Raw genomic sequence first — 14,995 nt, 5'->3', positions numbered from 1 at the left:
GGGAAGGGAGAGGGATGAGAGAGAGAGAGATCAACAGGAATTTGCTGGCAAGAAGCCCCCAAAACCAAGAGCTGTGGTCAGTACAGACCACAGGAAGGTTAATGGGACCACAAAGCTGTAAAACACCGGAGTCATTTTTTTAACTGGGACAGTGTGGGGCGTAATTTAGGGTATTAGGAAGTAGAAGTGCCCCTGCCTGGCATCAGAGAGATGAGAAATGGGGGGGGGGGGGGAAGAGGGGGAGGAGCTGGTGACCTGCTGAGTCATCATGGCAGGGACAGAGGTTATGAACAGCTAGCTGCTCCCACCCTGCGCCCTGGCTCTCAGATGATTCAGAGCTGGCACCTTAACTCAGCAGTATCCAGCCCTGCCTATGAGAAGCACCCAGCTTGAGATGCTGGGGTCCAATTGCACGAAAGTCTTCGAATTGTGTCCATTTCAATCGTGAGTGCACGTTACATAAGATAACGACCCCTTTCCCGCCCCCCCCCCCCCCCCGTTTTTTCTGGTTGAGTGGCTCACCTCCGTATGTACTTTCCTTGGCATGAGGAAAAGAAGCCTGTGTTGTTTGTCCAAACAAGCTTAACCAGCTCTCTGTGACATGCAGGCAAAAGCACTTTCTTTGGACTAGAAAAATAGCTCGGTCAGAGAGTGGCTGCTCTGTGGCCCAGGTTTGAGCCTTGCATTGAAGGAAGCTTTGATGGTGTGGTTTCTTTCCTCCATCTCTCTCTCTCTCTTTCTCTGTCTTTTATTTATTTATTTATTTATTTTTAAAGTTTATTTTTTAATATTTATTCCCTTTTTGTTGCCATTATTGTTTTATTATTGTAGTTATTATTGTTGTTGTTATTCATGTCACTGTTGGATAGGACAGAAAGAAATGGAGAGAGGAGGGGAAGACAGAAAGGAGGAGAGAAAGACAGACACCTGCAGACCTGCTTCACCACCTGTGAAGCGACTCCCCTGCAGGTGGGGAGCCGGGAGCTCGAACTGGGATCCTTACGCCAGTCCTTGCGTTTTGCACCACCTGTGCTTAACCCGCTGTGCTACCGCCTGACTCCCTATTTATTTATTTTTTAATATTTATTTATTTCCTTTTTGTTGCCCTTGTTTTTACTGTTGTTGTAGTTATTATTGTTGTTGATGTCGTCGTTGTTGGATAGGACAGAGAGAAATGAGAGAGGAGGGGAAGACAGAGAGGGGGAGAGAAAGACAGCCACCTGCAGACCTGCTTCACCCCCTGTGAAGCGACTCCCCTGCAGGTGGGGAGCCTGAGGCTCAAACAGGGATCCTTGCAGGTCCTTGGGCTTTGTGCCACCTGTGCTTAACCCGCTGCGCTACCGCCCGACTCTGTCACTTTTTTTTTTAAAGGGACATTTATTTACTTATTTTGGATAGAGACAGAAAGATTGAGAAGAAAGGGGGAGATAAAGAGAAACACCTGCAACACTGTTTCACCTCTTGTGAAACTTCCCTCCTGCCCGTGGGGACTGGAGGCTTGAACCCAGGTCCTTGCACACTGTAATGTGTGTGCTCCACCGGTTAAGCCACAGCCTGGTCCCTGTCTTACTCTTTCTATCTGAAAAACAGCCCAGACTAGTAAGACACCACAGATGGACAAACAAAAGCAGTTTCATTTTTAGAAAGGTAGATTCTGCTCATTTCATATGAGACAGAGAAAACATTTGACACGAGAGAGGAGAGGCCAGGGCTCCACGCTGGTATAAGTGGCCCCAGGGGTCAAACCGGCAGCCCCACTGTGCAAGTCCTGTGCTCTACCAGCTGAGCTATTTCCCAGGTTCCAGAAACACTTTCTAGCTAATACAGACGGGAAACCAGAGGCCGGGCAGTGACGCACATGGTGATGTGCACATGTTACTGTGCACAAGGACCCAGGTTCAAGCCCCTAGCCCCCACCTGCAGGGGGAAAGCTTCATGAATGGTGAAGCAGTGCTGTAGGTATCTGTCTGTCTCTCTCCTTCTCTCTTTCTCTCTCTCCCTTTTTAAGGTTTTATTTATTTATTCATGAGAAATATAGTAGGGGAGAGAGAGAGAAAAGAACCAGACATCACTCTGGTTACATGTGCTGCCAGGGATTAAATTTGGGACCTCCTGCTTGGGAGTCCAAGGCTTTATTCATTGCACAGCCTCCCAGACTGCACATTTTCTTTCTCTCTCCCTACCCTCTCAAGTTCTGTCTGTCTCTATTTAAAAAAAATAAAGTAGAATCTTTAAAAAAAAAAATCTACCCTTTCCATCTCTCAGTCTCCTAACATCTTATTTATTTATTTTTTAATTATTAATAGTGATTTAGTAATGATTAACAAGACTGTTAAGATAGCAGGAATACAATTCCACACAGTTTCCACCACCAGAGTTCCCTGTCCCATCCCTTCCATTGGAAACTTCCCTATTCTTTATCCCTCTGGGTATATGGACCAAAATTCTTTATGGGTGCAGAAGGTTCTATCCTCTTTCTTTTCTGTTCTTTTTAAATATTTTTGTATTTATTTATTCCGTTTTGTTGTCCTTGTTTTATTGTTGTAGTAATTATTGTTGTTGTTACTGATGCCATTGTTGTTGGATAGGACAGAGAGAAATGGAGAGAGGAGGGGAAGACAGAGAAGGGAAGAGAAAGACAGACACCTGCAGACCTGCTTCACCGCCTGTAAAGCGACTCCCCTACAGGTGGGAGCCGGGCCTCGACCGGGATCCTTCCTCGGGTCCTTGCGCTTTGTGCCACCTGCACTTCACCCGCTACACTGCCGCCGGACTCCCTGTCCTATCCTCTTTCTAAAGAAAGAGAGAGAGACCGACTTTTAGGAGTTATATAGGCATGCCGCACCAGTGGTAGCCCTGGTGACAGCAGAAGACAGAGGTTAATCTCCAGTTAGGCACAAGTGCCGTTGGCTGGCTGGTTGCCCAGAAGCTCCAGCGCTGTGGTCTCTCTCTCTGTCTCTCTCTCTGTCTGTCTCTGTCTCGGTCTATTTGAATGAAAAAGTGACCCAAGAGTGATGCAGTCACACTTACTTAAGGTAACTAATAAACAGATGAGAGAAAGAAAAAAAGGAAGGGGTTAAGCGCACGTGGCGCAAAGCGCAGGGACCGGCGTAAGGATCCCGGTTCGAGCCCCCGGCTCCCCACCTGCCGGGGAGTCGCTTCACAGGCGGTGAAGCAGGTCTGCAGGTGTCTTTCTCTCCCCCCCTCTCTCTGTCTTCCCCTCCTCTCTCCATTTCTCTCTGTCCTATCCAACAACAACAGCAACATCAACAATGGCAATGATAACCGCAACGTGGCTGCAACAACTAGGGCAACAAAAAGGGGGAAAAATGGCCTCCAGGAGCGGTGGATTCATGGTGCAGGCACCGAGCCCAGCAATAACCCTGGAGGAAAAAAAAAAAAAGAAAAAAAGGAAGGGAGGAAGGAAGGAAAGACAGAAGGAGAAATAGGGGCTGAGAGATAAGTCACGTGATAAAGCACATGAGTCCCTTGCATGAAGCCTTGGAATCAAACCCTGTCACCATATAGCGGCTCCATGGATGGCCGAGTGGCGCTGTACATAGTGTCTCTCCCTTTCCTCTTCTCCTTCTCACTTCTCTCTCTTTCTCACTCTGAAAGAAGTAAAGAATGAAAAAAGTAGCCACTGGAGGCCACTGAGAGGTAACGTCACACACGCACATTTATTCCCTCATGGAGAAAAGAAAGAGAGAGATAGACCACAGCACTGGGGTTTCCTCTGGTGCTATGGTGTTTCTGCAGGGTGCTGGGGTTCAGGAAAGGGACAAGGCACTCGACCTAACTGGGAGCTGTCTCTCCAGCCCTAGTCTTCTTACATGAGTGCCTTAGAGAAGAGGCTTCTGAGTCACGTTGATTCTAGAAGAGATTCCTCACGGAGCGTAGATAGCTTAATGGTTATGCAAAACGGACTCTCATGCCTGAGGCTCCAAAGTCCCAGGTTCAATCCCCCACACCACCATAAGCCAGAGCTGAACAGCACTCTGGTTAAAAAATTAAAAAAAACAAAAAAAGTCTCTATGGGGAGTCAGGTGGTAGCAAAGCAGGTTAAGCGCACATGGTGCAAAGCGCAAGGACTGGCATAAGGGTCTCGGTTCAAGCCCCCGCCTCCCCACCTGCAGAGGAGTCGCTTCACAGGCGATGAAGCAGGTCTGCAGGTGTCTGTCTTTCTCTCCCACTTTCTGTCTTCCCCTCTTCTCTCCATTTCTCTCTGTCCTATCTAACAACGACAACAATAATAACTACAATAATAAAACAATAAGGGCAACAAAAGGGAATAAATAAAAATATATATTTTTAAAAAAGAAGTGATTTATCATTACTTTTTACTGTTTTTGTAAGTGAATAGGTGTTTACACTCAGTGCAATCTGGCTCCCTCTCTACTAAGAATGTTTTTCTTGTTGAGAAACTCTTCCTCTCCATGAGAATAAAAAAAATCTCTGGGTCAGTTTACCATGAGAAATGCCAATCCAGTTTGATGCAGGAAGACAAGTCAAACCAGTTCAGTGAACTTTGAAAGTGGTTCTTAATAACTTCGAGAGTCACTGGAATGCAATAAGGTTTTTGGTTTTTTTTTTTGCCTCCAGGCTTATTGCTTGGGGCTCAGTGCCTGCACCACAATCCACTGCTCCTGGAAGTTATTTTTTTTTCCCTTTTGTTGCCCTTGTTGTTTTATCGTTGTTGTGGTTATTATTATTGTTATTGTTGTTGTTGGATAGGACAGAGAGAAATGGAGAGAGGAGGGGAAGGCAGAGAGGGGAAGAGAAAGACAGACACCTGCAGACCTGCTTCAACGATCATGAAGCGACCCCTCTGCAGGTGGGGTGCTGGGGGCTTGAACCAGGATCCTTCTGCTGGTCCTTGCACTTGTCGCCATGTGCACTTAACCTGCTGCACTACCACCCGACAAACACCGTTGAGTTTTTGAAAGCATTTTATTTCTGTATTAATGAGAGAGAGCCAGAGTCTTACTCTGCACACACGATGCTGGAGATTGAATTTAGGACTTCATGCTCAAGAGACCAGAACGTTAATTATTCGATGCATTACCTTTTGGGCCAGTCGTTTTTGTTTTTAGCATGAGAAGTGTCTCAGAAATTTTTGTTAGGGTGGGAGAAACAACAGAATGGTTCTGCAAAAAGTCTTTCATGCCTGAGGCTCAGAGGGCCCAGGTTCAATCCCATAAGCCAGATTTGAGCAATGCTCTGATAAAAAAAAAAAGGAAGGAAGGAAGGAAGGAAAAAAATGAAGGGAGGAAGGGCGAAGTGTTAGCTGAAATTCTCAAAGCACCTACCACTTTTTAAATGTTCCAGCTTTGTGTGATTTGGGCAGAGTCTGTTTGAGAGGAAAGAATATTTATTATGTCCTACCTTAGTGTTTGTGTCTGTATTTCCCAGTGAGAAGAGAAGACGCACTCTTATTAGCCAGGAGACCTGTTGGATATTGAGTTCTCTGCAGTGTCGCTTGATGTTGGGTTCTGTCCCCAGAGTTGTTGTGGGGATTCAATGACTGCTTGTTGAATCTGCCACTTTTGGTGGCCATTTTTTCCTTCTTTCTCTCTCTCTCTTTTTTTTTTAAGAATTAAAAAATTTAAAAAAAAATTTATTTATTCCCTTTTGTTGCCCTTGTTGTTTTATTGTTGTCATTATTATTGTTGTTGATGTCATCGTTGTTGGACTGGGATCCTTATCCTGGTCCTAGTGCTTTGAGCCATGTGCACTTAACGCACTGCGCTACCACCCGCCTCCCCTTCCCTTTCAATTTCTGACTGTGTCTATCCAACAAATAAATAAATGTAATAAACATTTTTCTTCCTTTTTTTTTAGGTATATAAACTTTTTATTGACAAGGCCTAGATTTATTTCTTCTTGGACACACCCACGGTGCGGCCACGGCGTGGCCATGGCGTCCTGTGGTCTTGGTATGTTGGCCACGGACACGAAGTCCCCAGAAGTGGCGCAGCCCTCTGTGGGCTCGAAGCTTCTTAAGCCGCTCCAGATCTTCATGGAGCTTGTTGTCCAAACCATTAGCCAGGACCTGACTGTATTTTCCATCCTTCACATCCTTCTGTCTGTTCAAAACCAGTCAGGTATCTTGTACTGGTGTGGATTCTGCATAATAGTGATCACACGTTCCACCTCATCCTCTGTGAGTTCTCCTGCCCTCATGGTCAAGTCAGTGTTGGATTTCCTCAATACCACATGAGCGTATCTTCGCCCCACACCCTTCATTGCAGTAATGGCAAAGGCTATTTTCCGATGCCCATCGATGTTGGTGCTGAGGACTCGCAAAATGTGCTGGAACTTCTCAGGAATCACTAGAGACATGGAGGCAGCAGCCCAGCGGCATGTAGGTCTCCTGGGGAAGAAATTACACAACTTTTTTTTTTTTTAATTTGTTTACTTATCAGATAGAAACAGAGGGGAATTGAAAAAGAAGGGGATAAATAGGAAAGAGACAGAGAGACACCTGCAGCCCTGCTTCACCACTTGTGAAACTTTCCCCTTGTAGGTGGGGACCTGGGACTTGAATCTGGGTCTATGTGCACTGTAATGCATGCATTCCACCAGGTGCGCCACCGTCTGGCCAATAAACATTTTTCTAAGGGAGTCGGTTAAGCGCACGTGGCGCCAAGCGCAAGGACTGGCTTAAGGATCCCTGTTCGAGCCCCTGGCTCCCTACTTGCAGGGGAGTCACTTGACTGGCGGTGAAGCAGGACTGTAGGTGTCTGTCTTTCTCTCCCCCTCTCTGTCTTCCCCTCCTCTCTCCATTTCTCTCTGTCCTATCTAACAACGACGACGACATCAATAACAACAATAACTACAACAACAAGGGCAACAAAAGGAAAAATAAATAAATAATTTTTAAAAGAAAGAAATTGAAAGGGAGGGGATGATAGAGAGAGAGAGACAGAAACATCTGTGACACTACTTCACACCACTCATGAGGCTCCCCCCCCCCGTAGGTGGGGACGGGGCTCGAACGTGGGTCATTGCACACTATAACATGTGTGCTCAGTCAAATGAGCCACCACCCAGCCCCCATCTTTTCCTTATCTTTTCTTTTATAGGGAAAGAGAAATTGAGGGAGCAGGGGGAAATAAAGAGACAGAGAGACACCTGGAGCACAGCTTCACAGCACATGAAGCTTCCCCCTGCAGATATGAACCAGGGGCTTGAACCTGGGTCCTTGAGATAGTCACATGTAACCTACTGGGTGTGCCACCACAAGGCTCCTCCTCAGTCACCTCTCTCTCTCTCTCTCTCTGTCTTTTAGGTACCAAGTCCCAGTGTACATGCAATTTCCCTGCTCCCAGACCAACTTTTAAAAAAATACTTATTTATTCCCTTTTATTGCCCTTGTTGTTTTTATTGTTATATAGTTATTAATTGTTGTTGTTATTGATGTCGTTGTTGAATAGGGCAGAGAGAAATGAAGAGAGGAGGGGAAGACAGAGAGGGGGAGAGAAAGATAGACACCTGCAGACCTGCTTCACCGCTTGTGAAGCGACTCCCCTGCAGGCGGAGAGCCAGGGGTTTGAACCAGATCCTTATGCCAGTCTTTGTGCTTCGTGCCACCTGCGCTTAACCTGCTGTGCTACCACCTGACTCCCTTCATTCTCTTTCTGACTGAACTCACTTAACAAGATTCCTTCAAGCTCCATCCAAGACGATGTGAAGAAGGCAACTTCACCATTTTTTTTTTCGTTATTGAGGAATTAATGTTTTACATTCAACAGTAAACATAATAGTTTGGGGGGTTAAGTGCATGTGGCGCAGAGTGCAGGGACCGGCGTAAGGATCCCGGTTCGAGCCCCCGGCTCCCCACCTGCAGGGGAGTCGCTTCACAGGCAGTGAAGCAGGTCTGCAGGTGTCTATCTTTCTCTCCCCCTCTCTGTCTTCCCCTCCTCTCTCAATTTCTCTCTGTCCTATCCAACAACGAATTGTGTCAACAAGGGCAATAATAATAACCACAACAGAGCTACAACAAGGGCAACAAAAGGGGAAAAAAAAAAAAAATGGCCTCCAGGAGCGGTGGATTCATGGTGCAGGCACCGAGCCCAGCAATAACCCTGGAGGAGGAAAAAAAAAAAAAATATATATATATATATATATATATATATAAAATAGTTTGTACATGCATAACATTTCCCAGTTTTCCATATAACAATACAACCCCCACTAAGTTCTCTGTCATCCTTCTTGGTCTGTATTCTCCCCACCCACCCACTCCATAGTCTTTTAGTCTTTTACTTTGGTGTAATACGCCAATTCCAGTTCAGGTTCTACTTGTGTTTTCTTTTCTGATCTTGTTTTTCAACTTCTGCCTGAGAGTGAGATCATCCCATATTCATCCTTCTGTTTCTGACTTATTTCACTTAACATGAATTTTCCAAGGTCCATCCAAGATTGAAAACGGCAAAGTCACCATTTCTAATACCTGAGTAGTATTCCATTGTGTAGATAGACCACAGCGTGCTCAGCCACTCATCTGTTGTTGGACACCTGAGTTGCTTCCAGGTTTTGGCTATTACAAATTGTGCTGCCAAGAACATATGTGTACACAGATCTTTTTGGATGGATATGTTGTGTACCTTAGGATATATCCTCAGGAGAGGAATTGCAGGATCATAGGGTAGGTCCATTACTAGCCTTCTGAGAGTTCTCCAGACTGTTCTCCACAGAGGTTGGACCAATTTACATTCCCACCAGCAGTGCAGGAGGGTTCCTTTGACCCCACACCCTCTCCAGCATTTGCTGCTGTTACCTTTTCTTTTTTTTTTTTTACTCTTTTTTAAATGTTTTATTCCTTTTTTTTTTTTTTATTAATTAACAAAACCATAGGGTAGGAGGGGTACAACTCCACACAATTCCCACCGCCCAATCTCCATATCCCACCCCCTCCCCTGATAGCTTTCCCATTCTCTATCCCTCTGGGAGCATGGACCCAGGGTCATTGTGGGTTGCAGAGGGTAGAAGGTCTGGCTTCTGTAATTGCTTCCCTGCTGAACATGGGCGTTGACTGGTCGGTCCATACTCCCAGTCTGCCTCTCTCTTTCCCTAGTAGGGTGGGTCTCTGGGGAAGCTGAGTTCCAGGACATATTGGTGGGGTCTTCAATCCAGGGAAGTCTGTTACCTTTTCTGATGTATGACATTCTCACAGGAGTGAAGTGATATCTTATTGTTGTCTTTATTTGCATTTCTCTGACAATCAGAGACTTGGAGCATTTTTTCATGTATTTCTCAGCCTTCTGGATCTCTTCTGTGGTGAATATTCTGTCCATGTCCTCCCCCCATTTTTGGATGGGGTTATTTGTTGTCTTGTTGCTGAGTTTGGCAAGTTCTTTATATATTCTGGTTATTAGCCTCTTGTCTGATGTATGTCATGTAAAGATCTTCTCCCATTCTGTGAGGGGTCTCTTGGTTTGGGTAGTAGTTTCTTTAGCTGTGCAGAAGCTTTTTAATTTGATGTAGTCCCATAGGTTTATGCTTGTCTTAGTCTTCTTTGTAATTGGATTCGTTTCATTGAAGATGTCTTTAAAATTTATGCGGAAGAGAGTTCTGCCAATATTTTCCTCTAAGTATCTGATAGTTTGTGGTCTAACATCCAAGTCCTTGATCCACTTGGAATTTACTTTTGTATTTGGTGAAATATAGTGGTTTAGTTTCATTCTTCTGCATGTTTCATCCCATTTTTTCCAACACCATTTATTGAAGAGACTCTGCTTTCCCCACGTAATAGTCTGGGCACCTTTGTCAAAGTTTAGATGTCCATAGGTGTGGGGGATCACTTCTGGGCTCTCAACTCTATTCCACTGGTCAGTGTGTCTATTCATGTTCCAGTACCAAGCAGTTTTGATGACAACGGCCCTATAATACAATTTGAGATCTGGGAGTGTGAGGCCTCCGGTTCTGTTCCTTTTTCTCAAGATTGTTTTGGCAATTATAGGTCTTTTCTGGTTCCAGATAAACATTTGTAGCATTTGTTCTATTCTCCTAAAAAATGTGCTAGGGATCTTGATGGGGATAGCATTAAATTTGTAGATGGCTCTGGGTAATATATTCATTTTGATGATGTTAATTCTACCAACCCATGAACATGGAATATCTTTCCACTTCTTTGTGTCTTTTTCAATTTCCTTGAGTAGTGACTCATAATTTTCAGTATACAAGTCTTTCACTTCTTTGGTTAGGTTTACTCCTAGATATTTTATTGTTTTGGTTGCTCTAGTAAAAGGAATTGATTTCTGGATTTCAATTTCTTCTAACATGTTGGTACGCATGAGACCCCTTCTGTTTCATTTGGTTTAAATCTCCACTGCTTAACACTATTCTATTTACATAACCACTTCATTCTATTTACATAACCGCTGTTAACAAGCACCACCCTCCCTCCAGGGCATTGGTGGTTCAGTGATAGGATTCTCACCTGCTCGGCCCCCTCCTTGTCACACTCTGATTTTCACCAGTCACTTTTCTCTCCACCCTCTCTATGTCACATCCTGTTTCCACCCTACTTGGCAAGTATATATAAAGACAGCATTGTGAGTTTTCCGGTACCTTGAGTTTAGCTTAGCTCCGCTTAGATTGTGCTGCGTCCTGCATGAATAAAGAGATACTGCCTACAGCTCAACCATGAGTCCCTGGTCGTCTGTTACCCGCCCGTGAAGCTAGCCCGGCGAAAACAACACTAACTTAGTGTTTGCATAGAGAAATGCCACTGACTTTTGAATGTTAATTTTGTAGCCTGACACCTTACTGTATTGCCTGATGATATCCAAAAGCTTCTTGCTTGATTCCTTAGGTTTTTTTTTTTTAATTAAAAAAATTTTTTTATTTATTTTAGTGAGAAAGAGTAGATACAGAGAGAAAGATACCATGAGAGAGGAAGAGACCAGAACACTGCTCAGTTCTGGCTTATGGTGGTGCAGGGGATTGAACCTGGGACCTCAGAGACTCAGGCTTGAAAGGCTTTTGCATAATCATTATGCTATCTCCCCAGCCCTAAATTTTATTTTATTTTATTTATTTTCCCTTTTGTTGCCCTTGGTTTTTATTATTGTTGTTGTTGTCGTTGTTGTCATTGTTGTTAGATAGGACAGAGAGAAATGGAGAGAGGAGGGGAAGACAGAGAGGGAGAGAGAAAGATAGACAACTGCAAACCTGCTTTACCGCCAGTCAAGTGACTTCCCTTGCACAGGTGGGGAGCCGGGGGCTCGAACCGGGACCCTTATGCAGGTCCCTGCACTTCACACCACCTGTGCTTAACCCACTGCGCTACCGCCAGACTCCCCTTCCTTAGATTTTTCTATGTATACTATCATGTCATCTGCAAATAGGGAGAATTTGACTTCTCTTCCAATCTGTATGCCTTTTATTCCTTGCTCCTGCCTGATTGCTATGGCAAGAACTTCCAACACTATGTTGAATAATAATGGTGATAGTGGGCAGCCCTGTCTAGTACCTGATCTGAGGGGAAATGCTTCCAGTTTTTCACCATTGAGTATGATGTTGGCTGTAGGTTTGCTATATATAGACTTCACTGTCTTCAGGAATTTTCCATCTATTCCCTTTTTTTGTAGTGCTTTGATCATAAAGGGATGTTGTATTTTGTCAAAGGCTTTCTCTACATCTATTGATATGACCATGTGGTTTTTGGTCTTGCTTTTGTTGATGTGGTGGATCACATTGATTGATTTACATATATTAAACCAACCTTGCATGCCTGGGATAAACCCCACTTGGTCATGATGAACAATCTTTTTGATATACTGCTGTATCCAGTTGGCTAGAATTTTGTTCAATATTTTCGTATCTATGTTCATCAGAGATATTGGTCTGTAGTTTTCTTTTTTGGTTGTGTGCCTGTCTGCTTTTGGTATCAGAGTGATGTTGGCTTCATAGAAGCTGGCAGGGAGTATTCCAGTGTCTTCAATCTTCTGGAAGACTTTTAAAAGTAGAGGTATTAGTTCTTCTTTGAAGGTTTTATAGAATTCATTTGTAAAACCATCTGGTCTAGGACTTTTCTTTTTGGGAAGATTTTTGATAACTGTTTCAATTTCATTAGCTGTGATGTGCCTGTTCATGTTATCTACTTCCTCTTTACTTAGTTTTGAAAGTGGGTAGGTATCTAGGAAATCATCCATTTCTTCCAGGTTCTCTAGCTTGGTGGCATATAGTTGTTCATAGAAGCCTCACATGATATGTTGAATTTCTGCAGTGTCTGTTGTGGTATCTCCTCTTTCATTTACAATTCGATTTATTTGGGTCTTCTTCCTTTTTTTATCTATCTCCTCATTTAGCTCCCTCATGTCTTTATTAATTTTCTGCCTGGATGATAAGTCGAGTTGAGAGAGTGGGGTGTTAAAGTCCCTTACTATGACTGTGATGCTGTTAATATATTGCTTTAGCTCTTTCAGTAGATGTTTGATGTATTTAGATGGATTCTCATTGGGTGCATAGATATTAATAATTGTTAAGTCCTCTTGATTGACTGATCCTCTGAGCATTAAGTGGTGTCCATTCCTATCTTTTTAAATTTTATCTATTTTAAAGTCTATCCTGTCAGATATGAGAATAGCTGTTCCTACCCTTTTTTTGTGGGCCATTGGCTTATATGATAGTTTTCAATCCTTTCACTTTAAGTCTGTGTTTGTCTTGTTGAGTTAAGTGGGTTTCCTGTAGACAGCATATTCTTGGGTTGTATTTTCTGATCCATCTTCCTACTCTGTGTCTTTTAATAGGTGAATTCAGGCCATTGACATTTATTTATTGATATCAAAGACTGAAGATTATATTTTTTTCCCTCCAGGGTTATTACTGGGCTCAGTGCCTGCACCATGAATCCACCGCTCCTGGAGGCCATTTTTCCCCCTTTTTGTTGCCCTAGTTGTTGCAGCCTTGTTGTGGTTATTATTGCCATTGTTGATGTTGCTTTGTTGTTGGATAGGACAGAGAGAAATGGAGAGAGGAGGGGAAGACAGAGAGAGAGGGGAGAGAAAAGATAGACACCTGCAGACCTGCTTCACCGCCCGTGAAGCGACTCCCCTGCAGGTGGGGAGCCGGGGGCTCGAACCGGGATCCTTATGCCGGTCCCTGCGCTTTGCACCACGTGCGCTTAACCCGACTGAAGATATTTTAACGTCATTCTTGTAGAGTTTTAGAGTGTTCTGATTTATGGCCTATTTATGGTGGTCTGACTGTTTATAGGAGAACTTTCAGAACTTCTTTCAGGGAAGGCTTGGTGATAGTTGATTCCTTCAACTGTTGCTTGTCTGAGGTTTTTATGACTCCATCTAGTCTGAATGACAGTCTAGCAGGATATAGTAGTCTTGATTGAAAGCCTTTCTCATTGAGCGCTCGATGGTTATCTTGCCATTCTCTTTTGGCCTGTTGCATTTCTGTGGAGAAGTCTGCTGCTAATCTTATGGGTTTTCCTCTGTAGATGACTCTTTGTTTTTCTCTTGCAGCCTTCAGGATCCTTTCTTTGTCCTTATTCCTTTCCATTCTAAATATGATGTGCTTGGTGTCTTTAAGTCTGGGTTAATTCTGTTTGGGACCCTCTGAGCTTCTTGAACCTTTATGTCTTTGATGTTGTCTAGACTAGAGAAGTTTTCAGCTATTATGTCCTGCAGAATGCTTTCTTCCTCTCCCTCTCTTTCTTCCTCTGGTAAGCCAATAATGTGTATATTGTTTCTTTTTTTTTTAATTTATTTTTATTTAAGAAAGGATAAATTAACTAAACCATAGGGTAGGAGGGGTACAACTCCACACAATTCCCACCACCCAGTCTCCATATCCCATCCCCTCCCCTGATAGCTTTCCCATTCTCTGTCCCTCTGGGAGCATGGACCCAGGGTCGCTGTGGGTTGCAGAAGGTGGAAGGTCTGGCTTCTGTAATTGCTTCCCCGCTGAACATGGACGTTGACTGGTTGGTCCATACTCCCAGTCTGCCTCTCTCTTTCCCTAGTAGGGTGGGTTTCTGGGGAAGTGGAGCTCCAGTAACATTGGTGGGGTCTTCAGTCTAGGGAAGCCTGCCCGGCATCCTGATGGCATCTGGAACCTGGTGGCTGAAAAGAGAGTTAACATACAAAGCGTATATTGTTTCTTTTGAAGTCATCCCATAGGACTCTGTTGTTGTTTTCAGCATCTCTTAATCACTTTTTGAGGTCTCTTACTTCTTTTTTAGTTGTCTCTAATTCGTCCTCGATCTTGCTAATTCTGTCTTCAGCCTCATTGATTCTATTTTTTTCTCCCCTCTCCTGCTTTCTGGAGTTCATCTATTTTGTTCCCTGTTCTGATACTGTTTTAGCTTGTTCAGCTAGTTGTGTTCTTAGCTCAGCTATTTCAGCTTTCAGCTCTCTAATAACCTTGAGATGTTTAGTGTTTTCTTCCATAGTCTAATTTCTTGTTCCTGTATTTCTGATTACAATTCTTTCAATCTTTACTCACCTCTATGATTATTTCCTTAGCTAGTGTTTGGATGTTGACCTCATTATTTTGTGCTTCACCCTTTGGGGGGCTTTGAGCTGGACTCTTGTCCTAGTTCATTTCTCCAATATTGCTTCTTGTTGGTTTAACCATTTTATATATTATGTTATGAATTCCCTCTCTCAGTACTTTTCAAATTACTGATCACTATTGCCTGGATTGACTTGTGTCTAAGTAAATTAATTAAAGGATTCACAGTGGTGGAAGTTAACAGTTGTTTCAATAGTATTTTAATTCCTGATTTGGAGCTCAGTGACTTAAAAGCCTCTTTTGTGCTTTTTATTCCCTGTAGGCTATGGGAGCCTGAGGGCTTTTAAACTATAAGTAGGCTTCTTAGCTTAATCACTGACTCCGGCATGAAGCCCAGCCAGTCTATCTTGGCATTATTCTCGATCGCACTCTATCATTTCACGAACATCTCATAAAAACTGCAGCAAAGGTGGGCGCGAGGAATAACATCATTGCAAGACTGGCCAGCTCCTCATGGGGC

General features: G+C 43.7%; 1 pseudogene; it reads right to left on the bottom strand.

Annotated features, from left to right (window-relative positions):
- Positions 1 to 5,820: 5,820 nt before the first annotated feature.
- Positions 5,821 to 6,376, bottom strand: LOC103110537 (small ribosomal subunit protein uS13-like; annotated as a pseudogene).
- Between the last annotated feature and the right edge of the window lie 8,619 nt (positions 6,377 to 14,995).

The sequence above is a fragment of the Erinaceus europaeus genome, chromosome 9 (genome assembly GCF_950295315.1).
Source record: "Erinaceus europaeus chromosome 9, mEriEur2.1, whole genome shotgun sequence".
In the NCBI taxonomy this organism is placed as follows: Eukaryota; Metazoa; Chordata; class Mammalia; order Eulipotyphla; family Erinaceidae; genus Erinaceus; species Erinaceus europaeus.
The sequence above is the reverse complement of the archived record's forward strand: the minus strand, read 5'-3'. Positions and strand labels throughout refer to the sequence as shown.